This window comes from Delphinapterus leucas, chromosome 5 (assembly GCF_059928025.1).
Source record: "Delphinapterus leucas isolate spDelLeu-1000000601 "Yukka" chromosome 5, BTC_Dleu_Yukka2, whole genome shotgun sequence".
NCBI classification, from domain to species: Eukaryota; Metazoa; Chordata; class Mammalia; order Artiodactyla; family Monodontidae; genus Delphinapterus; species Delphinapterus leucas.
The window spans coordinates 114,385,955-114,413,634 of record NC_143133.1 but is presented as its reverse complement, the minus strand read 5'-3'; the positions used below and the strand labels follow the sequence as shown (position 1 = coordinate 114,413,634).

The following is a 27,680-nucleotide window of genomic DNA, read 5'->3' as shown; positions in this document are numbered from 1 at the left end:
ATTTGACGTAATTCAACCTTCTTTCATGAGAAAAACTCTCAGAAAATTAGAATAGAGGGAAGCTTTCTCAACTTGATAAAGAACATGTACAAAAAGCCTACAGCTAACACCATACTTAATGGTAAGAAACGTGAAACTTTCCCACTAAGATCAGGTGCATAGCAAGGATGTCCCCTCTCACCACTCCGTTCCAACATTGTACTGAAAGTCCTCGCCAATATAATAAGACCAAAAAAAAAAAAAAAGAAAAGAAAAGGTATGTAGACAAAAAAAAAAAAAGACATAAATGGTCTTTGTTTATAGATAACATGGTCATCTGTGTAGAAAATCTGAAAGAACTGACCAAAAAACTCCTGGAACGAATAAGCGATTATAGCAAGGTTGCACGATATGAGGTTACTATACAAAAGCCAAATGCTTTCCTATATACCAACAATGTACAAGTGGAATTTGAAACTAAAACCATAATACTATTTATATTAACACCACAAAAATAAAATACTAAGGTAAAAATCTAATAAAGTATGTGCAAGATCTGTATGAGGAAAACTATAAAACTCTGATGAACAAACCCAAAGAAGTACTAAATAAAGGGAGAGATATTCCATCTCCATGAATAGAAGACTCAATATTGTCAAGATGTCAGTTCTTCCCAACTTGATACATAGATTCAATGCAATCCTTAGAAAAATCTCAGCAAGTTATTTTATGGATACTAACAAACTGATTACAATCATTATATGAAGAGGCAAAAGACCCAGAATAGCAAACACAATATTGAAGGAGAAGAATGAAGTTTGAAGACCGACACTATCCAACTTCAATACTTACTGTAATACTATAGTAACCAAGACAGTGTAGTATTGGAAAAATAATAGAAAAATAAATTAATGGAACAGATTAGAGAGCTCAGAAATAGACCCTCATAAACAGAGTTGACTGATCTTTGACAAAAGAGCAAAGGCAATACAAGGAGCAAAAATAGACTCTTCAAAAAACAGTGCTGGGAAAACTGGACATCCTTAAGCAAAAAATATTAATCTAGACACAGACCCTTCTCTCTTCACAAAAATTAATTCAAAATGGGTGATAAACCTAAATATAAAACTGAAAACTATAAAACTCCTAGAAGATAACACAGGGGAAAATCTAGATGACCCTGGGTGCAGCAATGACTTTTTATATACAAAAATCACATGATACATGAAACAAATAATTGATAAACTGGACTTCCTCAAAATTTAAAACTTCTGCTCTGTGAAAGATAATATCAAGAATTAGAAGACAAGCCACCTCATATCTGATATATGATATCTGATATATCTGCAAAACTCATATCTGATAAAGGACTGTTACCCAAAATATAGAAAGAATTACCACGTGATTCAGATACTCCTTGGCTTTACCCAAAGGAACTGAGAATGTAAGTCCACACAAAAACCTGTACACAGGGCTTCCCTGGTGATGCAGTGGTTGAGAGTCCGCCTGCCGATGCAGGGGACACGGGTTCGTGCCCCGGTCGGGGAAGATCCCACGTGCCGCGGAGCGGCTGGGCCTGTGAGCCATGGTGGCTGGGCCTGCGTGTCCGGAGCCTGTGCTCTGCAACAGGAGAGGCCACAACAGTGAGAGGCCCGCGTACCGCAAAAAAACAAAAAACCTGTACACAAACGTTTATAGCAGCTTTATTCATAATTGCCAAAATTTGGAAGCAACCAACGTGTCCTTAAGTAGGTGAAAGGATAAACTGTGGTACATCCACACAATGGAATATTATTCAATGCTAAATAAAAGGAGTTATCAAGCCATGAAAAGACATGAATGGATTTTAAATACATATTACTAAGTGAAAGAACTCAATCTAGAAATGCCTATATACTGGAGGATTCTAACCATACCACATTCCGTAAAAGGCAAAACAATGGAGACAATCAAAACATTAGTGGTCATCACTGGAGGTGAAGGGAGCAAGAGATGAACAGGCAGAGCTCAGAAGATTTTTAGGGCACTGAAACTATCCTATACAGTACCATCATGATGAACATATATTGTAATACATCTGTGCAAACCCATAAAATGTACAGTATCAAGAGTGTACTCTAAGGTAAACTATGGATTTGGGGACATTGTAACATGTCAATGTCGATTCATCCTTGGTAACAAATGTACCATTATGGTGAGTGATGTTGACAATGGGGGAGGCCATGCATGTGAGGAGGTAGAGAATATATGGGAAATCTCTGTACCTTCTTCTCAATTATGTTATGAACCTAAAACTGCTCTAAAAAATACAGTCATAAAAAAATACAGTTCATTCTTTTTGAAGGCTGAATAATATTCCACTGTCTATATATACCACATCTTCTTTATCCCATTCATCCATGGATGGACATTTACGTTGCTTCCACATCTTGGCTATTGTGAAATGTGCTGCAGTGAATGTGAGTGTGCAAATATCTCTTAAAAAAAGATTCTTAAAAACGAAGGAAATCATGTCATAAGTGACAACATAGATGAACCTTGAGAACATGATGTTAAGTGAAATAAGCCAGTCATTGAAGGACAAATACCACATGATTCCATGTGTATGAGGTCTCTTAAGCAGCCAAACTCATAGAAGCAGTAAGTAAAATCATGGTTGCCAGAGGCTGGAGGGAGGAAAAAAATGGGGAGTTACTGTTCAGTGGGCATTAAGCTTCAGTTATGCAAAGTAAAAATGTCTAGAGATCTGTTGTACAATATTGTAGTTACTGTACTGTACACTTAAAATTCTGCTCAGAGGGTAGGTTTCATGATCTTATGTTATGTTTTTACAGGTTTTTTCCCCACAATGAAATATATATAGTGCTCCTATCTCCCAGTATCTGTAAGGGGTAACTTAGATAAGCACCAGTTAATAAATACAAATGGCCTAATCACATTGACCAACCTGCCTGCTAAATTCAAATAGCTCATCTGAGTAGTGATAACTGTTGGCTCCTATGTCACAGACCCAAAGATGAAGAAACTGCAATGTCTTTCACCTTCTGTAGAAGGTCCCAATAATAAAACCTAAGCCACAATGATGTAATGAAGGAAACTTACATGACACTTTAGGAGATAGAAAGCCAGAGACAAGAGGAAAATTAGAGTAATCAGAAAACCTGTTCAGAAAATTAGAACTTCTGGAAAAGACAAATGGATATTTGAATAAAATTTAGTTCAGCTCAGGCATGTCTGTACGTGCACACGTGCATACACACACACACACACACACACACACATATACAGTTAATAAACTTGATTTCCAAACTAAAAAATCGTTAAACAAAATAAAAGAGTGGATTATCAACACCAGGGAACCAAAACTGTAGCTTGGAAGATCAAGAGTTGCATTACAAAATTCAGAGCAAAAAAAAAAAAAAAAATTGAGATGGAAAATATGAGGGAAAAGGTAAGAGATAAGAGATTTGGAGGATAGATACAACCTAATATTCAAATAATAGAAATTTCAGAAAAAGAATAGATGAAGGCAAAGTGATAACTGACCTATAAAGAGAATTTTTCTGAGGTGAAGAATAATTTAAATGGACATTTCAAATGATTCATCAAGTTCCAAACTTCATTGCTAAGAAGGATTGCTCGACCTACGAATTAAAATTTCAGAAATCTGAAAACAAATAAAATAATGTATGAGTTTAAAAATCACAATGGGAACAAGTTACCTAAGGGAAAAGAAAACCAGACCAGTATGAGATTTCTCACAGGAACCCCTGGTAGCTATTAGACTGTGGAATAAAATTTAGAACTAATTGAAAGACAAGCCTGGAAACACTAGAATCCTTTCACCAGCCATGATATCTATCACCCATCAGGGTGAAAAAACAGTATTTGAAGACAGACAATAATACAGAGAGTATCGCCCATATACTATATATGAAGAAAATACTTAGAAAAATACTCTAACCAAACAACCAGTCAGAATTCGAGATGAGGGAAGGTTTAAGTCAAGCAAAGAGTAGAGAGTGGACTGAAATAGTTACGTCTTATGCACCTGATTATGGGTGCTGGGAAAGTGAAGGTCATTGTTAATGATAATGGAGGGTAGTTTGAAACAATATATAAAAAATTAGCCTTTGGCCTTTATCTTCTCCAGCAATAACAAACTTGAAAATAAAATGGAAAAGTGTACCATTTATAATACATATAAACATTACAAAATACTAAGCAAATTAATAAAAATGGCATAAGACATATGATATATGAAGAAAAACATACAATTGTATTAAAAGTTATTAACAAGATCTGAACCAAATAGGAAGGTCCTTGGGTGGGAAGACATAATATCATAAAAATGACAATTTTCCCCTAAATTAGCACATACATTTAATGGAATTACAAATAGAATCTCAACAGGAATTTAAGTAGAATTGAATAAAATAATTTGGGAATTATGGGAGGAATAGGTATCCAAAAACAGCTAATGAAATCATGTAATCGAAGAACAATGAGCAGGTTCTTAAAAACTTATGATAAAGCCAATGTATTATTACCATATTCAGTATGTACTGGTATAGAAATAAACTAGATCAATGGAATGAAAGAGAGTCTAGAAATGGATCTTGCTATATATAATTAGTAGAGAAAGAACAGATTATTAAATAAATGTTGGCACAATTAGCTATCTAAAAAATGTAATGATTTATCCCTATTTTGTATCATTGCAAAAAACAAATTCCTGATTAATTATAAACTTAATTGTAAAAAAAGTTAGGTGACAGCATATATGGTCAAGGGACAAAAAAACTAGACAAAACTGTAATCTCACAAATTATGTATATCTGATTATATGAATCCTCTTCTGAGGCAAACAAGTCAATAGAAAAATGCCAAGCAAATGGTAGGCCAAAGGATTAATTATCTATTAATTAATATCTACAAATGTATTAAAAAGTATTAAAATTAATAGAAAAACAGCTGAATAGAAATAAGGGCAAAGGACAGTGAAAAGGCAGTTCACAAAGGAAAAATGTTTAATTCTACCAATAGTCGGGGAAACGTAAATAAAGCACAATGAAATATCACTTTACACCTAGTAAACTTCCAAAGATTAGAAAAAATAGCTCTAACACCAAATAATGGCAAGGATGTGGGAGAAAAAGGCCCTCTACTATATTTCTGGGAGTGCAAAGTGTTACAGCCTTTTTGGAAAGTGATATAGCAACATATATTAGACTTATAAATGCATTTACTTTTCCCACTCCTGGGAATATGCTCCATAGAATAAAAGCCCCAACTCATTAACACTTATGTACGGGATGATTATTGCTCTTCTGTTCATTTTGACCAAAAATAAACACAGAAACAAAAACAAAGCCTTGGTAAGTGAATGCCCATATATAGGGAAATGGTTGAATGGATGATGACATATCACACAATGGAATATTATTCAGCTATTAAAGAGAGTGAATTAGAGGCTTACCAGTTGACCTGGAAGCATTTCCACTGAAGGGTAGCAGAACATGCCACCCCATAATATGCCACTTTGCGTACAGATTATTTTGAGCTGAAGGCCAAGAGAAACTCTCTGCCTTCCCCTTATCTACCTGAAGGCAGAACATGTACTCCTCTTGTGAAGATGACCCCTCTCTACTTCTCACACCAGGAACGGAATAATAATTTTATCGCTGGAGACAAGATGGCATTGAGAAAGGGTCTACACAAAGAAACCTTACTAACTGGCCTTATTTACCAGTAGTTTCTCCTAAAATTTGTCTTCCCTCAATTTGCCTCCCCTAGAAGTTCAAAGTCCTTTTCCTTTGTCTTCTCCCTTTTCTACAAAATTAATGTTCTTTGATAGGATGCCATCTAAGTTCAAATTCTAACAACCCCTTTGAGTTACTCATCACTAAGTTTTCTCCCATATGAAGTGTACAGAATGTGTTAATAAACAGTTTTTCTGTTGTTGTGCTTTTGTTTGTTTTATTTCTTTTACATCTTTATGGGAGTATAATTGCTTTACAATGGTGTGTTAGTTTCTGCTTTATAACGAAGTGAATCAGCTATACGTATACATATATCCCCATATCCCCTCCCTCTTGCGTGTCCCTCCCACCCTCCCTATCCCACCCCTCTAGGTGGTCACAAAGCACTGAGCTGATCTCCCTGTGCTATGTGGCTGCTTCCCACTACCTATCTGTTTTACATTTGGTAGTGTATATATGTCCATGCCACTCTCTCACTTTGTCCCAGCTTACCCTTCCCCCTCCCCGTGTCCTCAAGTCCATTCTCTACGTCTGCATCTTTATTCCTGTCCTGCCCCTAGGTTCTTCAGAACCATTTTTGCTTTGTTTTGTTTTTCTTTTGTTAATATGTTGTTTTGTCAGTCTAATTTAGAGAAGCCCAGACAATGAACCTAAGATGGGTTCCCATACTGTATTGTTGAATCAGAAAAGGAAGGGACAGGAAAATGTGCAAAACATAATTATTTGCAATATAAGTGATTACAAATATACATATAAATGATTACAGATCATATAAACATATTTATATGTTTATATATAAACATATAAATTATTATATCATTATAGTATCATATGAAACAGAAACTTGGAAGGGTAAATATTAGGATACCACCAAGAATTACCATGCTTTTGGAAGCAGTTAGCATGGTGATTTGTGTTGAAGATGGAGAATAGCAAAACAATCAGGCCAAAAAAAAAAAAAAGAATAGAATAAAAGAGTATTAAAAATTGAAAACTATTTAAATATGGAAAATTACATATGTGAATAGAATTTTTAAAAATTAAAAAACGGTGATCACTCTGTTGTCTTTAAAGCTCTTTCCTCAGTGACTAGGAAAGGTTTTGTGGGTATGTCTAGGAAACGGCAGGGAGGCAGCAGGTCCACAGGCTTTGGTGTTGGACTGCAGAGTTCAGGTCCCAGCCCCATCACTGACTGGAGGTGAGACTTCCATTGCATTGCACTGTTCGCTTTTCCCAGCTCAAAATTTCCTCATCCATGGAATAACATTGTGAAATGTTATTAATAAACAAAATGCAACAATGTAATTAAACTGCTTAGCCCAGTGCCTGATACATATAAAGTGCTCAATAAATATTGGATATTAATACTAACAATCTTATTGCAAATTGGCCAGTTGTAGGTCCTTGTTAGAGAAAAGGAGGAGAGGTGGACAGCAAGATGGATTTGAGGTTCAAGCATGAGTGACTTGGAGTCATCGTGCTATATTTTAAATTCTCCTTCCTAAGTTTTGATTGGGTAGCAAAGAAAGTTGAAACCTTTTAATATGATCTTCAAGATCCTCAAAATCAGTCTTTCACCCAAATGCAATAATTCTCTTGTGCCCAGACATTCTATTTGTTTCCCGAACAATTCTTGCAATACCTACTCAGAGTTGCTATTAGGATCAAATAGGGAAGATGTTGACAAAAAAAAAATTATTTTTTTTTTGATATCCTACTGCCTACCAGGCACTGTGCTGCATGCAGTAATACGGAAAAGTGCATTCTATCTCCCCCATTTTGCAGATAAAGGAACTAATATTCCCGTAGTTTAAAATGAATGTCAAAGTTTGTTTTGATGTTGGATGCGTCTAGCTCCAAATCCCAGGCTTGTCTAATGCAGCTTGTTGCCATCAATGTATACATGTTCTATAAACAGTAAATATTCTACGAATTTAAAAGTAGCAGGATATTAAATGGGAGGTTTCAGTTGTCTTAGAGTCTTGGCTGAGGTTCTAAAGTTGAGGACAGCAGGTGATAAATGTTCACACACTCTGAACAGAGGTGCCAGACACTCCTACCCAGACATGCTGAGATAAATCTAAACATGGCCTTACCTTCTTTGTCACCTGTCACCAGGCTGTGTAAAGTTAATTAGGTAATGGTGCTTTTAAAGAACTTGTTAACAGAGGACAGGGTTGGGATTTTCACCTCCCCACTTTCAGACTATATTCAAGAAGCATCCCATTACAGAAAGAGCTGGTGATTGGGCATCTGAAATACAGGACACTGTGCCGGATCATAAGAGCCCCAGACAGGAGAGAACTTGTTCCTTTACTTCTATTTCCTACTCCCATCCCAATCCTGGAGGACCTATAGACTGAAGAGCTTTGGGGAAAAAAATAGTATAAGAACAAAATGGAGGAAGAGAGAGAAAAAAAAAAGATAATTCGTCCATCCCTCCTTCCCCACTGTTGGTCTGGGGAATTTTTGTGTCAGGACTGAGCTGGAAAGATAGAGCGATGCCTTAAATTGGATTAGAGGTGAAAGTTATGATATGTGACTGTACTACATTTTTAATATCAGAGAATGACAGTTCTAATAGCCAATGATTGTTCTAATATTATTTCTGGAAAGATCTGAAATCTTCCTGAGGTATTCCCCAGTGGCAGAGAAGGGAGATCCAACAAAGTCTGTTGGAGGGCAGTGGTGCGAGAAGGAATAATACCATTTATCCCTTATTGACTAGTGACATAAGAAAACACTGCTTCTCCCCTCTGCTTTGGCTGACCTTGTTCATATACGTTGTTCTCTTGAAATTCTGACCAGCATTCTAATCTCACCTTCCATGATCCTGCTTCTATAATGTCTTTCATAATGTCTCCGGATAAATTAATCTTATTTTTTCTATGTTCCCCATAGCCTTACACCCGATCAATTATACATTTGTAGCCATGAGTATAGTCAGACTCCTCTGAAACAGTGAGCTCCTTCAGGATGGGTATGGAGTTTTGTCTTCTTCTTCCAAGTCCTTAGCACAGTACCTTCCTGATGCTAAATGCTCAGTGCTAGCTGATTAAGCTGCTGTGGAATGAACAGCTCATTGAAATCAGTCACGGAAACCCAGACCATGCTGTATCTGCTCTGCCCCAATACCTCTCGAGGAGAAATCCAGAAATCATCCCCCAGGTAGAAGAACACTGTGTCTGCTTTCCTGTGAACTTCCCAGGTAAGAGTCAAGATAACTCTGACACAGCTGAACATTCATGAAAATAGAGACCCAGAAGTCACTGGTGAACGAAGCAAACATCTATTAGATGCTTACTATTTGTCAGGCCTTAGGAATGAAAGGTAAAGAAGATAGCACCCGCCCTGTTCTTTTAATCTATGTTTAGAGCTATTTAAAATAGATCTCAGTTTGGAAAATGTATGATCATCATTTGCTGAGAGCACTGGCAGCTTAAATTCGGAGCTGATGGAGCTCTGGCTGTGAGTTATCAGTCCTATAAGCTGGAGATACGGAAACTGAAGCAGGAATAGGCTGAGGGCAATGAAGCACCAACAGCAGACCCTTCCACAGACGTCCTTTACTGGGAGTGTGTGATGGGTGCACAAATCCCAACCCAACCACTGACAATAATGTCACACCCTAGATGCACACTTAGTATACAAGCTTATCATAACGCTGACCAAGAAGGCCTTCACGCTGTCCTCAGCTTGACTAAACTTCAGATGGTTTCTTTCTGATGATAGGCCCCTGACCTCTCTTTCCTTAGAGTATTTACTTTAGAAAACGTGTAATTGTAAATTCTTTCTCTACCTCTTTGATGTGTAAATCTTCTCCCAGGTTCTTGCCAGTTTTACAACCCAGGAATGTCTTTTTCAAGGACCTGGGGATCATCCTTTTGAAATGCAATTGAGAAAGCACCCCTATCACTCAGTCTCTGTGGGAAGCTAGGAGCCTAACTTCCATAAGCATCGATTAGTAAACCCAGATGGCCTCATCAATTACACATGGACTACCTGCCCCCTAATGTCCTCCAGTACTTTTCCGCTAGCTCACCACAGTGCTGAAAAGCTCTCCAGCCTTTTGTTTCAATGGAGTTGAGTTCAATTTCTCTTCCCTGTTGCCTTAGTCTTTATTAAATTCTTTCTTGCCTGCTTAATTTCACCCAGTACAAGTGTTCTTTGACAACCACTGTAACACAGTGATGGTCATAGTTGTGATTAGTAAAATATTTAATAAAATTTCTTCACCCTATCAACCAGTAGCTTTTTTTTTTCATGGTTTTTTTTTTTTGCGGTACGCGGGCCTCTCACTGTCGTGGCCTCTCCCGCTGCGGAGCACAGGCTCCGGACGCGCAGGCCCAGCGGCCATGGCCCACGGGCCCACGGGCCCAGCCGCTCCGCGGCACGTGGGATCCTCCCGGACCGGGGCACGAACCCACGTCCCCTGCATCGGCAGGCGGACCCTCAACCACTGCGCCACCAGGGAAGCCCCAACCAGTAGATTTTAACCAAGAGCAATCTTGCCAAACAGGGGACATTTGGTAAAGTCTAGAGACATCCTTGGTTGTCACAATTAAGGAGGAGGGGGGGAAGGTTTGCTTTTGGCATCTAAATGGGTAGAGGTCAGGGATGCTGCTAATCATTTTACAATGTACAAGGCAGCCCCTCAAAACAAAGACTAATTTGGTGCAAATGTTAATAATGCATGGTTGAGAAACGCTGCTATAAATAATTAAGACCCTAAGGGCACTCCTTCCTAAGTCTCAGCATGGTCAACGAGATTAGGTTGTACCACAAAGCCTCCACCAGAATCAGTTTATAGTTCCTAAAAACAATAAAAGCAGGCAACTGAAAAATAACTATGAATACAGTCATCCCTCACTATTCAAGGGATTGGCTCCAGGCACGCCGACAGATACCAGAATCTGTGGGCGCTCAAGTCCCTTACGTAAAATGGCAGAGTACAATCGGTCCTACAAGATGCAGAACCCTCAGATGGAGAGGGCCAACTGCAGCTCTGGAAAAGGATCTCACTGAGAAGTACTTTGAGACCAAGCTAACTCTTCAAACCCCATTATTTTTTTATGAGAATTTAAGATCCAGATAATCCAATTTGTGGGCTCATGGAGTCACTCTGGACTCATAATCACATCAAGGTATTTCCTAGTAAGGATCTAATCAGATGTTTAATTAGTCTATAAAGGCTAATGAACTGCCACTCTGCCGTTATCTCCTTTAGAGGTCCGTCTCAATCAGTTTGGGTACACAACAACCATGATTAATCCAGTATAGATTGCCACACCTATCACTAGCTCACTGACCAAAGAACGGCTCTTCATTAGCCCATGGCCCCCTTAGAAGAATTACTAAGTTTGCAAATGCTCTCTTAGTTAACTTAAATAGGTTACCTGATTTCTATTTCACTTACTCAAAAAGCAGTTATTATAGCAATAATAAAGAACAAACACATACTTAATTCACATGTTGATCTCATTTTATTTGGCAAGCACACAATAAAAAAATTAAACACCTTCCCTCCTCCCCTTTTGCTCGCAGCTAGAAAACCTGCATAAGGACAAACTAACTTAAAGTGATTCTATGTACTTCAGATGTAAATGAGTTGGGCCTATTTTGTAATGTTAGACTCTAGTAAATTCTCACCAACTCCACATTGAGTAACAGACCTTCGATATTATGCCTTATTTTTATTTATCCCACGTTTAGAGCTTCTATTATTTACATGTGTCTTGTGCTTTCTTGGCAATATGGTAAAAGATTATCTGAGTTTCCTCAAGAACTTTTTTTTTACACGCAGGCCCAGAGGCCATGGCTCACGGGACCAGCCGCTCCGCGGCATGTGGGATCTTCCCGGACCAGGGCATGAACCCGTGTCCCCTGCATCGGCAGGCGGACTCTCAACCACTGTGCCACCAGGGAAGCCCAAGAGCTATATTTTAAATTTAAAAATGCATTAGTCTATGAGCAGTGAAAGCATGAAATCCCTTAAGTCTCCACTCAATAATTCACTACTAAATCAATATCTAAAGAATGTTTTTAAGCCATCAAACTAAAGGAAACTTAAAATTGAAAACAATGGATATCTTCCCCCCCAAATTTTCTAAACTAATTATTCCTTCAGATAGACTTGTCAGTTCCAAATTGAACATGACTTGGGTTTCTGAGATCCTGGGAAATGAGACAGATCTTATTTCATTTTCTATTCCTATATAAAGCAGAGCTGTATTAAAAATTTCAAATTTCTTCACTCTTTATGAGCTCCAGAGGGTACATTTTGGTTAGTTCAATATGCTATTCCTACTCTAACTCATAAGTTCATTTTTCAATTTTATCCTAAAATTTGAGTCAAAGAATACAATCTTCAAAGTACTAGTTCTCTCTAATGTACTTCTAAAAAGGGGAACATTAAGGGTAACCTCAATGAGGTACAGATCAGGACAAAATGCTAAAAAGAACTTTAAAAAAAAAAGAATTATTAAGAGCGGGAATCCATAGAATCACCCTTTACAATAACCCTAACACGAAAGCAAATTATCTGTGTGACAGTCCATATAAAAGGGAAAACTTTTTATCATCTAGAAATACTCTATAGACATTGTTTGGAAGGAGCTTTTCTGTGGACCACTTAGTACCAGCTATAGATTCTGAGCTAACAAGAGTCAGTTTGTTAGTTTGACTGGAAAACAATACCATAGTCTAAGTAGATAAAGTTGTTAACAATTTAATCAGTGGATCTCAACCTTGGTTGCATATTAAAAACTTGAATGCCAATTCTGCCCCCAGATCAATTAAATCAGAATGTATAGGCTGGGAACCAGGCAACAGTATTTTTTTTTAATGCTTCCCCAGGTGATATCAATATGCAGCTCAAGTTGAGAACAAATGCTTTTAAAAAATGGAAAGTTTATAACAATTGCCACTATAGCATAGATTTAAAAGGAATATTTGGATATATTTTCATAACTGGAAATAAAATTAAAGAATTACCTTTCCATCCCCTACCTATAATATTTAGAATGAGGTTTAAAGCCACTACTGAAATAGATTTTTAAATTTTTGTACTTTTTTTTATAATACTCTAGCAAAACATTGAGATCATTTCCATATGTGTACATTCAAGTTGATGCAACTTGATATGACATAGCCATTTATAAGACCCTAACCCATTCAATTGACTCCAGGTGAAATAGAAGATTCAGTCACCGGTTAGGCAACTTTTTCCTCAAAAACAGAACAGTAATATGAACTTTGGCATAAGAATATCATAATATAACAGAAGAAATAATGCTTGGTTCCATGTATTTAACATTATTTTAAAAATACCATAGCTTGTATATTGACTTACTAAAAAAACAGTTGAGGACCTTTTAGGTACCTGGCACCACACTAAGCCCTGGGGATACAAGGTGTCTGAAAAGACACATCTCCTGCCCCCATTGACATAGAGTCCAGCTGGCTGGCTTGTAAGTCAGGCCAAAGATTGTGATGCCATCTGTATACCCACTGTGAACTCAAGATACTATTAAACTTCAGTAATAAATCAAGTCACAAATGACTTGCCATTTGTCCATATAACACAGTTTCAGATCATCTTGGTTGACATTCTATGCCTTTCCCTATACTCCACCTTCTAAAAGATCAAGAAAAGACTGATAATATGAACATTACTAGTCGAGCTTGCACAGGTTTATGCAAAAACAAAAAAATGGTAAATGATTCTCATATCTTCACTTCCCCCAAATTTTCTGTTCCCTTCTTGCTTTCTTAATGCCTCATCACCGTCATAACCATCATCACCATCATCGTTATTGTCACAACTCTCTAGGCTGGGTCTCAATATGTAACTGGAAAATATGTCTGAAAGTAAAACTATGGCATTGGAAACAATAATTGGAAAATTATTGTTGATCTACTTAGATTTTTTCAGTCCTTTATTATTGTATATTTCCTTTTAAAATTTTTGTGCTCATTATACTGTTACATAAATACAAGAAAATTACTCATAATCTGCCACTATAGCAACCACGTGTAATATCTGACATCTTTATAAGCTTTTCTCTATCAAGCTTTTACAAAGTCACACTGAATTTAAATATGTATGCAGCTCTTTAATTTTATTCATATTTTAAGAATTTTAAATTCTCATTAATAACTCTATAAACCTGATTTGAAATGGTATATGGCTGAAATTCTTCATATTACAGAGTACTTCAAGAACTTCAGAATATTAATTTAATGAGCAAATATTTATACACTGCCTTCTTGTACCAGGTACTGGTCTAGATTCTGAAGATACAGAAGGGGCCAAAGACAAGATTCTTGTTCTGTGGAGTTTATATTCTAGCTGGGAGAAGTAGGCAAGGAAAAATAATTTTATTCAAAAATGAAAGAGATAATTTTAGGCAGTAATTTTTAATAGTCATGGGATTGTGACTCTGGAGATGAGGCTGGTTAGCAAGGGGAGGTGCATGGGAAAATATCCATCTCCAAGTAGACAATGTTTGATCTGAGATTTGAATGATAAGCATGAATCAGCCAAGTGAAACTCTCAAGCATATGAAAATGTAAGAGGAGTGGAATAATGCTACCTTCCTGGAAATTCTTCATTGCCTGGAATAGATCTTCATGAAGGTACAGGCAAAGAATGAGCAAGCCTGGAAAGTGTCCCTTCCTTGCCAGCTCTCATATGGTTTCTCCTAAGCAGGATCTCAATCTTCCTTTATCCTTTCCCCAGAAGGCACTTCGAGGCCAATTCCTTGGTCACATAGCTCACCAATCACAAGAGAATAGACATGACCAAATTCTTCCCTAAACTTCTAACCAAAGATGTAGTTAGAATTTATAATAATCTGATTAAAATGTGTGCTATCCTTTCTTTTTACCATAAATTTACCATGATTCTTGGTATTTCAACTTTATGTTAGTGTCATTCTTGTCAATTTTGGAGCTGAACTGTGTCAAGCTTGTACAAATGATTTAGTATGGCAGTTAAGACCATGGGCTACAGGCGGATTCTAAGACATGACCTAAACTACTTAAGCCAGCCACAGTTTCCTTATCACAATCATAATAATGTGAGTTTTAAAAGAAATGGTACAGGGACTTCCCTGGGGGCGCAGTGGATAAGACTCTGCGCTCCCAATACAGGGGGCCCAGTTTCGATCCCTGGTCAGGGAACTAGTTCCCACATACATGCTACAACTAAGAGTTCGCATGCCACAACTAAGGAGCTGTGGAACTGCAACTGAGGAGCCCAAGAGCCACAACTAAGGAGCCCGTCTGCCACAACTAAGACCTGGTGCAAGCAAATAAATAAATATATTTTTTTAATTAAAAATGAAATAAAAGAAATGGTACAGAGAACTCAGAGGCTGACACACAAGCCTTTAATAAATAGGTAGGGTAGGTAGAGAGAGAGAGAAACAGCAAAAATGTGTGCGCGCGCGCACACACACACACACACACACACACACACACCCCTTGAGATTATTTTAAATATTGTATGGGTAAAGATCTTACTACATGGGAGTAAAAACAAGAATTAGTTATGCCATATTACTCTGGCATCTTGAAACTTTATAGCTTAGGAGACTGCATGGGGTCTGCTGACTAAGAAGGGCTATCTACCCATTTTCACTTGGATGAATTATATAAGGTGGGATTGGGGGAGCTTGAAATCCCAAACTCCACTAACGCTTGGTCATAGACATTACGATAAGTTTCAGACACAGTCACGATGGGGCATAAAAATGAGATGCGAAGGGTCCACTTGATGCTCGTCAGTGTCTCCGTCTGTTCTCAAAGCCCTCATTAAGTGGCTCCCTCCACACTGTCAGGGAAGACTGTCTTGAGGTCCAGCACTCTGCATTTAGAATAGAACCCCAAAATGCAGTGGGATGACTGAGCCCTGTACCCAAGGGAGGGAATCCATAAAGAGACTAATAAAGTAGATTTCACACTGTCCTCCACTATGGATGTTATCTCAGAGTGGGGGAAAGGGGGTTGCCCAGAAAGCTCCATTTTCACGTGCTCGAGATTGCATGATGTTCAAAGGGTTCCACGGCTAAAACAAAGCTAGAAAACCACGGAGCCGGTAAATGTGAAGGCCCTTTGTAAACTGTAGTGTGACTTACAAATGCTAGTTTTTAATATTATCACTGCTGTTTCTTGTTTCCCGAGAAAATTTAAATGCCTGTTTTATTGGGAAATTGCTTAATTCGATAATAAATCTCAAGAAAAGGCACGGTTCCAAGTCAAATATTCATTTTCATCTCTAGCATGCTGTGCAGTAAGCACATTGAAAATGCTTTTTAAAGGAATTCCTAATGGGATTCATTTATTGGGGGAAGCAGGAACAGTTGACTGAACTTTTCCATCACAAATTTAATTCACAAGGGGTCAGTCCAGTCATTCATTATCTGCAGGAAAGAAATTCACCACAGTTCCCAGTTCTCACAAGGACATCAAGGGAAATGTTCCCTGCCTCCTTTGGTTGGAAGTGGGGTTCCTAAGGATCTACGTTCAATTACTGCAACCTGCATGTTTAATCCCAGGTTACAGCCAAACACCAAGGAATATTGAAAATAATAACAACAGGAATCCAGCTTAACTCAATGCACATTATTTGTCCTAAAAAAGAGCAACGCAACTACACAATACTACATGGGATTCAAGTAAATAATAGTAGCAAAGACATATCATACTTACTCTGTGTCAGGCACTGGTCAAAGTGTACTGCATACATTATTTATCCCTCACAACAACCTGATGGGCTCAGAACCATGACTAGCTCTTTGACAGAGGAAGTCCAGAAAGTTACTGTTGGAGCTAGGATTCAAACCCAGGCAATCAGGCTCTAGAGATGACCACATGATGTTTTAGTGGTTTAGTTTCAGTGCAGTCAGGAATAAGAGTATATATTTTGTTCTGATTTCTGCCAATTACAGGCATGCCCTTGTGCTTGATATCTTCCTTTGGTGCCTCCGGTTCCACCCCCAACACCTTTCTGTCTTGCTCTATGCTCTAGAGTCTGGCCTGTACGAACAGCATCAATGGGTTTCCAGTCAGGTCTGGCACTAGCTAGAGATTAGGGGTCAACGGGAGAGCAAGGTCAGTGTATTTATTTTCCTGGGTCCCTCAGTCAGGTCACTACTGGTCTGCTGTATCCCTCTGTTGACACCACAGTTCCTGTCAAATGACTTACTTCACTCTGGATTCCCTACCTTTCCCTCCCTCTGCCCCTAAAGGCCTACTGCTAAAATTGCCATAGCGCGGAACCATGTTCCTTTATTTTCCCTAAACCCTGACCACATCTTTGTAAATGGTCCTTTATTAAACTTTCCTCAAATCACCATTCCAGGAATCTGAGCAGAGAATTCCATTCTCCAGCTAGTTTACATATGACTGGACCCCCCAAAATGCAGCATAACCCTCACTATCCCCACCTTCCACCCTCTGCACAACAGGCCCAGGACATAAATTCTACAGCTGTCCAAAAAAAACCTCCATTCCTCCTATTACAAGCCTATATGAAAATTATTTTTCAATTTTCTTGGTTTTTGTAAGAGGCCACTGAGGTCTACAAATAGAACAGCATTTTTTTTTAAGATTTTCATGTTTATTGGTACTTTGAAAGTTTATAGTTTCATTTCTATTGTGTCTACATTTATTTTGCCTTGTCATTTGTATTTTGTACAGGAGTTAAAATGAAAGAACTAGAATTACAAGATTAAACATGGATAAATCTCAAAAATCTAATATGGCAATGAACAAAACTAATTCAAGAAAAAACACAATGGTAGAAATAGATTTATATAAAAAATTTACACATGCAAAGCAATGCTATATACCGTAGAACAGCATTTTTATTCTAACAATAGTCACTGGGTCTATCAAATCATCCTGAGTGTCAGTAACAGACTATTCACGTTGGGCGTTGGTCTCTTTGAGTTGAATGACCTTACTGACCTTATGATTCAGGTGTCATACATCAGACACTTAGCCTAATTAAATACAAAAGTATCTGATCTATGCAGCTAATAACACTAGACAGTTGGCTTCTTGGAACCAGGTAGTAATATACCAGGAAATGTGATCTCATGGTGCAGAAAGATACCAGGTGCATCCTTGTTTTTCTTTCAATCTAATTAGCCATCCATCAGAAACAATGCATGTTTATAAAAATGTCTTGGCCTCAAAGACAGTGAGTATCTGAATGGACCTTAACATCTCTTCTTCAAAACATCTCAAGTTGATCTTGTCATTTAATTTAACAGTTCACCCTGTGGTGACAGTAGAGGTTGTTTCCATTGAAAAGGATGTAAGAACAACACCCTGGGCCATAATTCAAAAAAAAAAAAAAAGGTTCCCCACCCACTCCTCTCTCCTAATCCACCTTAACAGCGCTGATAACTCTTCACTGTTCTATCCTGGTTTCCATGTTGAAAGTCGAGGTTTATAGCTAGTCTTGGTTAGAAGGATGCACTTCTTTTTACCATTTTTTGATGTTTGCAAAGTTATATGCTTGTAGAGGTAAAGCACTCGCTGTCTTTAGTTCATCATCAGAAGGTGTCACAACAGTCTTAAAATCTATGAGCATATGTACAACTACCAGTGGGATATATACAACAAACTGACATCTCTGAATTACAGTGTCATAGAAAAATGGCTAGAGATGGACGCATAATACACTGACAGATTTCAGCAATAAGCATTTGGGGACTCTCTCAGGGTACTTCTGGCCTGGCAGGAAGCCACGATCATGACCCAAAGTTAAAAGACAGGAATTGTAGACCTTACTTCTCTAATTATAACTCTGCCACCTTCTTGATGTGCCAGAGTTCCTACACTATAAAATGAAAATTATCTGTATGACCTGACTCGCAGAGTCACTGGCATTAACAAAAGTGTTACGTATAAACGGTAATATCAAAAAACTTTGTGCTACTTTGCCTTGAAGAAATCAGTCAGAAATTATTTTAAGTGATTGAGAGCCTCACTGTCCTGAAACGAAGTCAAGATATAGTGTTTCTTTCAAATTACAGATGCTCTTTCTTTTCCTCCCTACCTGTAGTAGCTAGCCAGCCTCTAAGGTGCTCTCCAATGCTCATCACCTTCTGGTATTCACACACTCACAGAGTTCTCTCCCACACTGATCAGGGCTGACCTCTGTATCCAATAAGATATTCTGAAATGATAGTGTGTGATTTTCAAGGTTAGTTCATAAAGCTATTGGTATCACTCACTCTAGGAGAAATCATTTGCAATGTGAAGAGGACACTTGAGAAGCTTAATGGAATAGACCACATGATGAGGAACTAAGACGCCCTACCAAGAGCCAGCACCAGCTGCCAGTCCTGTGATTAAGCCGTCTTAGAAGCAGATCTTTAAACACCACTCAAGCTGAATGAATGTAACCCCAACTGACATCTTGACTGTAACCCCATGAGATCCCAAGCCAGAATCACTCAGCTAAGCTGCTCCTAAATTCTAGATCCATGGGAACTGTGTGAGATAATAAATGTTTGCTGGTATAAGCCACAAAGATTTTGGGGGGTGGAAGGGTAATTTACTTTATAGAAATATATAACTAAAATACTATTTATTCTGATTTTCTATTCTATACAAGGTTTACCTTGACTGTATATATATTCTTTCTCCCAACCCTGACATACATACACCCATTTTTTTCAAGCAAGCCCTTTATTCAAGAGTATGGCAAAATGTCTCAGAGCAACAGGAGGGTGTGGACACTTTGATGATGACACAATTTTAAAGAATTAATGCTCCAAGATATACATGTCCATAGTTACACCTGTACAAATAATGAAGGTCTATGTGAAAAAGTGTCCTCATCCAAGAAATTGTTTACAAAAATAAATACCACATGTTTGATCTTCATAATGTATATAACCCTATTTATAACATGGTTGATTATTTCATTGTTTTATAGCAGCATAAGTGGAATACTGGTGATATCATTTTAACACCCAGACAGTTATAAGTAGTGAGTTAATGTCCTGCCATTAACTCCTGTTAACTGCAGGAACTGAGTCATATTATCTGAGCTGATAGTGAAACAAATGAGTTACACAGTTAGGAGGAACATCTTGCTGAAATACTGGGAAGGTCTAGCAGTGCATGTAAACTAAGTATGAGTTTCTTCAGCTGCAGAGAAATTTCAAACAATTATTAACTGTAACTTTGCTATGAGTCATGATTACATTATACAAAGAGTGCTAAAGAATTAATATTACCAGAAGCACCCAAAGCAGACAATACATCACTCTTCCCCACTTGCCTTCATATAAAATCAGTTTATCATTAACATTTCGGATCAATATTAAAATGTAATAAAATTAGAGAAGATACACATTTACTGTTTATATCACTATATTTCCAAGACTGAAACAACAAAAAGGATGAAAAATCCATCTCTAAAAACTTTTGGGTACCTGTAGAATTTTTTAGTAAAACCACTTAAAAACGGTTCTCAGTATTAGATTCCAATATAGTATTAGACCTGAAAACACAGATTACTTTGGTAGTATTGATATGAATTTCTCTTAAGAAAATCAGAATTCTAAATCAAACTAAATAATATTAATACCGAATTGTACTTCAAATGAGGTTTTACTGTACACAAATTTAGTTTCTGCAAAGGGCAGAAATTTTCTTTTATACCAGTCCATAAAATAATCTTTTAAAGCTGTAAGAATTATACCAAAAGGAAAAATTCTAAAAGAATGAGATTCAATGTTTTATCTTCAAACAATAGCAGCAGAATTTTGCCAACTAGAAAATGGTATAAAGGGTAATGGTTATGGAATAAGAATTACAAAATGCTTTTCTGAAACACTCCAGTGAGTTTTAACTCCTTTGTACTAGATCTTACGTATCTACAGGCATACCTCATTTTACTGTGCTTTATTGCATTTTTTACAAATTGCATGCTTGGGGCAACCCTGCAACGAGCAAGTCCGTCAGCGCCATTTTTACAACAGCATTTGTTCACTTCATGTCTCTGTGTCACATTTTGGTAATTCTCGCAATATTTCAAACTTTTTCATTATGATTATAACTGTTATGGTGCTCTGTGATCAGTGATCTTTGATGTTACTGTTATAATTATTTGGGGGCACTACAAACCACGCCCGATAAGACAGTGAATTTAATCAGTAAGTGTGTATGTTCTGACTATTCTACTGGCTGGCCATTCCCCCAGTTGGGTAGATGAAACACTCAGAAATACACATTTATCTCTCTCGCTCTCTTTCTTGGTGCCTCCCTATTCCTTCAGACACAAAAAATATTGAAATTAGGCCAATTAATAATCTTACAATGGCCTTTAAGTGTCTAAGTGAAAGAGTCACACACCTTTCACTTTGAATCATAAGCTAGAAATGATTAAGCTTAGTGGGAAAGGCATACTGAAAGCCAAGATAGGCTGAAAGGTAAGCCTGTTGCACCAAATTATAATTTGCCAAGTTATAAGTGCAAAGGAAAAGTTCTTGAAGGAAATTAAAAGTGCTACTCTGGTGAACACACAGTGATAAGAAAGCAAAACAGCTTTATTGCCGATATGAAGAAAGTTTTAGTTATCTGGATAAAAAAATCAAACCAGTCACAACATTCCCTTAAGCCAAAGCCTAATCCATTGCAAGTCCCTAACTCTCTTCAGTTTTTGAAGGCTGAGAGAGGTGAGGAAGCTGCAGAAGAAAAGTTTGAAGCCAGCAGAGGTTGGTTCGTGAGGTTTAAGGAAAGAAGCCATCTCCATAACATCCAAGTGCAAAGTGAAGCAGCAAATGCTGATGTAGAAGCTGCAGCAGGTTACCCAGAAGATCTAGTTGAAATAATTAATGAAGGTGGCTACAGAAAATAACAGATTTTCAATGGAGGCAAACAGCCTTCTATGGGGAAAAGATGCCATCTAAGACTTTCATAGCTAGAGAGGAGAAGTCAATGCCTAGCTTCAAAGCTTCGAAAGAGAGGTTTACTCTCTTGTGAGGGACAGAAGTATTAGTCAATGAATTTGTGCTTAATCAATTTTATTTATTGTTGTGTTAAAATTATATCCTTGTGAATCAAGGAATTTAAGACATACCTAGTATTTACAAATCTTTAAATGAATTAATTATTTAATAAAATTGTGAGTGGATTTATGCTCAATATAAATTCAAAAGGATTGAGTTATTTTACCCTGAGAAATCATTGATGATTCAATTCTGAAAATTCCTATGCATTGGATTGTATCTATTTTTTATATATTCAAAGCTATCATTTCTCTTCATTTAATTTTATAATATCTGTTAAATGAGATAAAAAATAAAGGAAGAAAAGTGTTCAGAAATCAATTCTGGCAATGTTTTGGGATCAATATTCTCCATTTGTTTGAAAAGTACTGTTATCTTTATGTTGATCTTTGTGTTCTTGAGTTTTGTTTTTATTTCCATGTAAAATTGTATGCAAGGAATACTTTAACTATTTCCTCCCCTCCAAAACCTACATTGAGTATAATGACCTGCACAATAATCTCTCAGAAAAATCAAACAAGCTATCAAAGTATTACTTGTATGTCCATTTTATGCCTAGCTAAAAGGAATAAGACTTAGGCTCTGACATTAAGGAGATGGAAATATAACCATAGAAATCAAGTTAAATTACCTGAAACAATTAGGAAAAATCAAGTGCTATGATATGTAACAGTGTTTCCCAAAAGATCCATGAGATGTTAATGATGTCTTACTTTTTTTTTAAAAAAAAAAGGCTTCCATGGTCAAATACATTTGGGAAATATTTCATAAAACATTACCGTGTTGGCAATTCACAATGTCTATTAGCATATTAATGACTGAAAAGTTTTGCAGCAAATAAAATGATTGTACTTTGATTAAACCAGAATATTCAAAAAATTTTCAACCATAGATGCCTTTGTTAAAATGTTCTTTTGATTATGAAAATTTCATAACTGAAGACAAAAAAACACAAGTATTTGCCTCATTAATTTAACAAGCATTAGTATTTTGCTATATTTGGTTCAGATTTTTTAATCTAAATAATAATAAAAGGTTACTTATGCAGTTAAGGCCACCCCCATCCCTCTTTTCCTCCTTCCTTCCCCATAGGTTACCATCATCCTGAAATTGGTGGATATTCTTGTCCATATATTTACTTTAACTCAGATGTTTGTATCCATGAGTAATACATAGGATTTCTGTATGTTTTAAATTTACAAAAATAGTATCATTTTTGTACATGCTGTGAGGTACTAATTTTATTTGATGTTATGTTTATGAGACAGATCCATGATAGGTTAACCTCGTATATTTTAACCGAGGAATTTTGTTCTTTGTATAGACCACAAAAATTAATTATCCAATAACCTATTAAGGACATGTGGCTTGTTCCCAATGTTTTCCTAGCATAACCAACATTGTGGTGAACATTCTTGTACATATATCTTTGTGTTTCTGTTGAAGAGATGTTCTAGAGGATATGCCTAGAAATAGAATTAATAAGTCATAGGTACCTACATTATTAACTTTAGTCAATGTTTCAAACTTCTCTCCAAAGTAAATGAACTAAGTTACACACCAACCAATGCACTGCAGGAATTCCCAGGGACTCATCGGCAGACATTCAGACATTACTTTATATTAATCTGATGTGTATGAACTTACAATGTGCTGATATACAATGTTAATTTCCCTTACTATTTTTGAAATCTGAACATATTTTCATAACGACCTTGGCCATCTGTCTTTCCTCTTTTGTGAAGTGGGAAGATTTGACAGAGTTGATTATATATTTCCTAAACTAATACTTCATTGTTCAAATTCACCATGAATAAGTTCCCTGATTTTCATTTTGTTTATTATTTCTTTGGTTGTATTTTGACAAGTTTTTATGCTTATCAATTTTATAAAGTTTGTACTTTGATGTCATGTTTTCTTCCAAAATTTTCAGTTTTGTTTTTCTCATTGAGGATTGTGTTCCATGGCTATTTATTTGTGTGTTGTGTCATACAGGCATTTAATTGTCCCAGTGACATCTCTTGATAAATCGTTCTCTTCCGTACTGATTTTTGATGCCACCTCATCATATTCGAAGTCTTTGTAACACAGACGGGATCATTAGTAGTTGAGAGAAGGGAGACGATTCACTACCACACTGACAATTATACACAAGGCACCGCATGAAGGAAGTAGTCTTCAGGTAAGGGCCGAATACTGGATGGACATAAAGGTTTTGGTGTCAGACAGATGTTCATTTTTATCCCTTCTGTAACACTACAAGTTAATCTTTCTGCAAAGGAATTTCTTCACTTGCGAATGGGGATAATACAAATTATCTAATAGTATTATTTAATGAGATAATATATTTACAAGTGGTTAGCATATTTTCTTGAATATAGTAGGTATTCAAAGAAGTTAACAGTAGTAATTGTAGTTCTGTAGTTGCTAGTAATAGTAGGAGTGGTAGAAGTATCTGATTAGGTTAGTAGCTATAAGACGGAAAAGGTAAACAAATCCGAAAGAAATTCCTAGGACAGGAAAGATAGAACTGGGGTATTGTCTGACTATAAAGGTGAGATTCGGACATGACTCTAAGCTGAGGCTTGGAGGGAAAGATATAAGAGGAATTGAAGATACTAGTTTAGGACAGAGGTTCTCAAAGTGTGGTTCCAGCAGCAGCAGTAGTTCTGAGAATTTATGAGAGATGCAAATTCAAGACCCCAGACCTACTGATTCAGCCACGCTGACTGACACGTGGCCCAGTAACCCGCATTTTAACAATCCCCTCCACCCCTCAGGTGATTCTGATGCTCACTCAAGTTTGAGACCCACTGGTTTAGAACCTGATGAGCCAGAGGTGATGCTGAGAAACCAGGTGAACAAGGTGTCCAAGGAAATGTCAGAAGTGAAGATGTAGATTTCTTACTTAAAAGGCTGAAATTCTCCTTTCCTGATGCCTTTGCTTGCTTCCAGTTATTGGTTTGGTTTTTACTTAATGGCTTCCCGATCTCAGAATCATTTCTCAGCTTTCAAGTTCTCCTTGCAGTCCACCTACTCGGCAAAGCCATGTCAAGTGTGCAACCCTTAATCACTCTCCATCCTGCCCCCAGTCTCCCTCCTGCAGTGCTCTTCTCCTGCTTTCGGCTTGGAGGATGCAATGTGTCTGGCACAGTTTCATCTAACATTAAATACCATGTACATTACAGAGCTTTATATATAATAAATGAAGACAGTAATAGCCTAGAACACGGCTTTTAATAGTAGGAATCCCTGGCCATTAAATATAAAACAGTTATCAATATATGTATATCTAGTGACCCTTCTCTGGCCCCCAAAACACAGAAGCCTGCAAAGAACATGCTGGGTCTATACTATTGAAGAGCACTTTTATTTTCAAAACGAATTTCATCTTGAATCCAATAGGTGTAAGTGTGAAAAAAGAGGTGAGTAGTAGCCAGCCACAGAAAACATTTACCAATTTTCAGATTTCTCCATGTGTCTTTCAGGGAGTTTTATTGACTCTTTGATAGAGACAGAGGTAATAAATAATAAGAGGTCTCATTACAATAGCTTATCAGAGACCTGACCAGTGTATTAATTTTGGCCATAAAATGTGTCAATTCCAGCTGCAAGGATCAGCTCAACCGTGGTGACAAGGATCACCTGTGTAGACCTTTGAGACAGGTAAATCTACCGTGGCATTCTCTGGAGCAGGACGCACCTGGGAATATCACCTGCATTTTAAACTAGTGCTGACTGGCTTGTAATATCTGGGAATCCACATTTAGTAAAACGAAATCAATCTTCAGGGACTTGAAACATGTCACTCCTATTATTTATAAATACAAGGTAATTCCTGTGTGTTTCTTTATGTGTTTTTCCTTTTACTTTATAATTTGTATATTGCATGCAAACATAACATGTGAACTTAAAATCTATAAAACATATGGGATAGTATGTAAAACCCAGACCAATAAAAATATATTTTATTAACACTCTATATAGCACATTTAACAACAGAAGCAAAATTAACCTACCCTGAAAAATAAAATTAACCTACATTTTTCAGTATTTTGGATAGCGGAATACTGCTTCCTTTATGATGTGCCTTTCTTCACAATAAAATTAATTACTTGGGTGTTTATCTAGAACCACAACTAGAATTCTGAAAGCAAGTTATAGGGTTGAAATTGCCCATTAATACTGTGTTTCCTAAATTGCCCATGTATTTCCTAAATTCCCTATCATAAGGAAATAAGTATTATTATTCATTACAGTACCAATGTTAGTAATAATGACACAAATGAAATATGTACGTGGAAATATTTGTAAATCTTATTCAAACTTGTACCAGATTTCTATTTATAGAATTCACACAAAAGCAAAAACAAACACACACACCCACAAATGAACACACAAAAACATATGGACAATGGCTTTCTTGATAGTTAAGAAATAAGATAACAATATCAACAGCAGCAAGAAACAGTGAGAGTCAAAACTGTTTTCTTGTTATGTTATGTTATGGTATAATCTGGGACTAGGATAGTGAACAATGAAGTGAGGCAATGTTTCAGCAGCCCTGAATTGATAGGCAGAGGCAACCATGTGCATATACTCCATGAGGATTTCAAAACTTGGGGCTTCCCTAGTGGCGCAGTGGTTGAGAGTCCGCCTGCCGAGGCAGGAGACACGGGTTCGTGCCCCGGTCCGGGAAGATCCCACATGCCGCGGAGCGGCTGGGCCCATGAGCCATGGCCGACGAGCCTACACGTCCAGAGGCTGTGCTCCGCAATGGGAGAGGCCACGACAGTGAGAGGCCCACATCCCCCCAAAAGAAAACCTTAATGAAAACCACTTTTCTTATTTAAATGAAGAGAACTGTTCTTTGCCTTTCTTCTGGGCAACGTTACTATGCTGTAAAATATTGACTAGGGATAGTAATTAGCAATTCATCTGATGTAACAATAGGGATAGTCTATATCAGAAGTTCTGAAAGCATAATCCACAGATCCCTAGAAGTCCCAGGAAACATTTCAAGAGTTTGTGGAGTCAAAACAATTCTCACTCTATTATTTATCATTTTCATTTTTTGTCTTTTTCATTGTGTTGGTCTGTGCTAGGTTGGCATTTGCACTGAAGGTACAAATACAATGGTGGGTAAAAACAACCTGGACTAGTGCACATTTCATGCACCACCATTCACCAAAATGTCAGTTTTACTTAAGAAAATCATTGATGAAGTAGTAAAAAACTGTAATTCTGTTAAGTCTTGGCACTTAAGTACAAACCTTAATATACTAGATGACAGAAACTGAAGATATTAATAAAGCATTTCTACTATGTAATGAAATAGATAGTTGTATTCATTGCCTGCTGCTGTGTAACAAATTACCCTAAGATTTAGCAGCTTAAAATGATATACACGTATTATCTTAGTTTCTGTGGGTCAGGAACTCATGCACTGCTTCACCGGGTCCTCTGGCCCAGGTTTCTTACCAGGCTGCAATTAAGGTGCCAACTGGGGCCACCTGGGGCATCTCAAGCTCTAACTGCGGAGGGATCCACTTCCAACCTCACTCATGGTTGTTGGGAGGATTCAGCTGCTTGAGGGATTTTGGACTGAGGACCTCGGTTCCCTACTGGTTATTGTCTGGAGGCCACTCTCCGTTCCTTGCCAGGTTGCCCTCTCCATGAGGGCAAGCCCTGGAGAAGAAACAGAGAGAGAAAAGCCCAGCAAGATGGAAATCACAGTCTTTTGTGATCCAAAAACAGAAGCGGCACCTTCTCACTTTTGCCATATTCTATTTGTTATAAGCAAATTACTTAGCCCATCCCACACTTGAGGGAAGGGAATTACACAAGAGTATGAACCCCCAGGGGCTGGGATCATCAAGAGTTAAATCAGAAGCTGCCATCC

General features: G+C 37.3%; 1 protein-coding gene across 5 annotated transcripts in view; it reads right to left on the bottom strand.

Annotated features, from left to right (window-relative positions):
* The window catches only part of INPP4B (inositol polyphosphate-4-phosphatase type II B), a 701,292-nt gene that overhangs the window by 414,097 nt on the left and 259,515 nt on the right, over positions 1-27,680 (bottom strand). The window contains exon 1 of one of the 5 annotated variants that reach the window (XM_089911307.1): positions 18,814-27,563. The exons of the other annotated variants lie outside the window; for them this stretch is intronic. The gene's annotated coding sequence lies outside the window, so the exon portion shown is untranslated. Of the gene's footprint in view, positions 1-18,813; positions 27,564-27,680 lie in introns of those variants that run through there. 5 annotated transcript variants of the gene reach the window in all.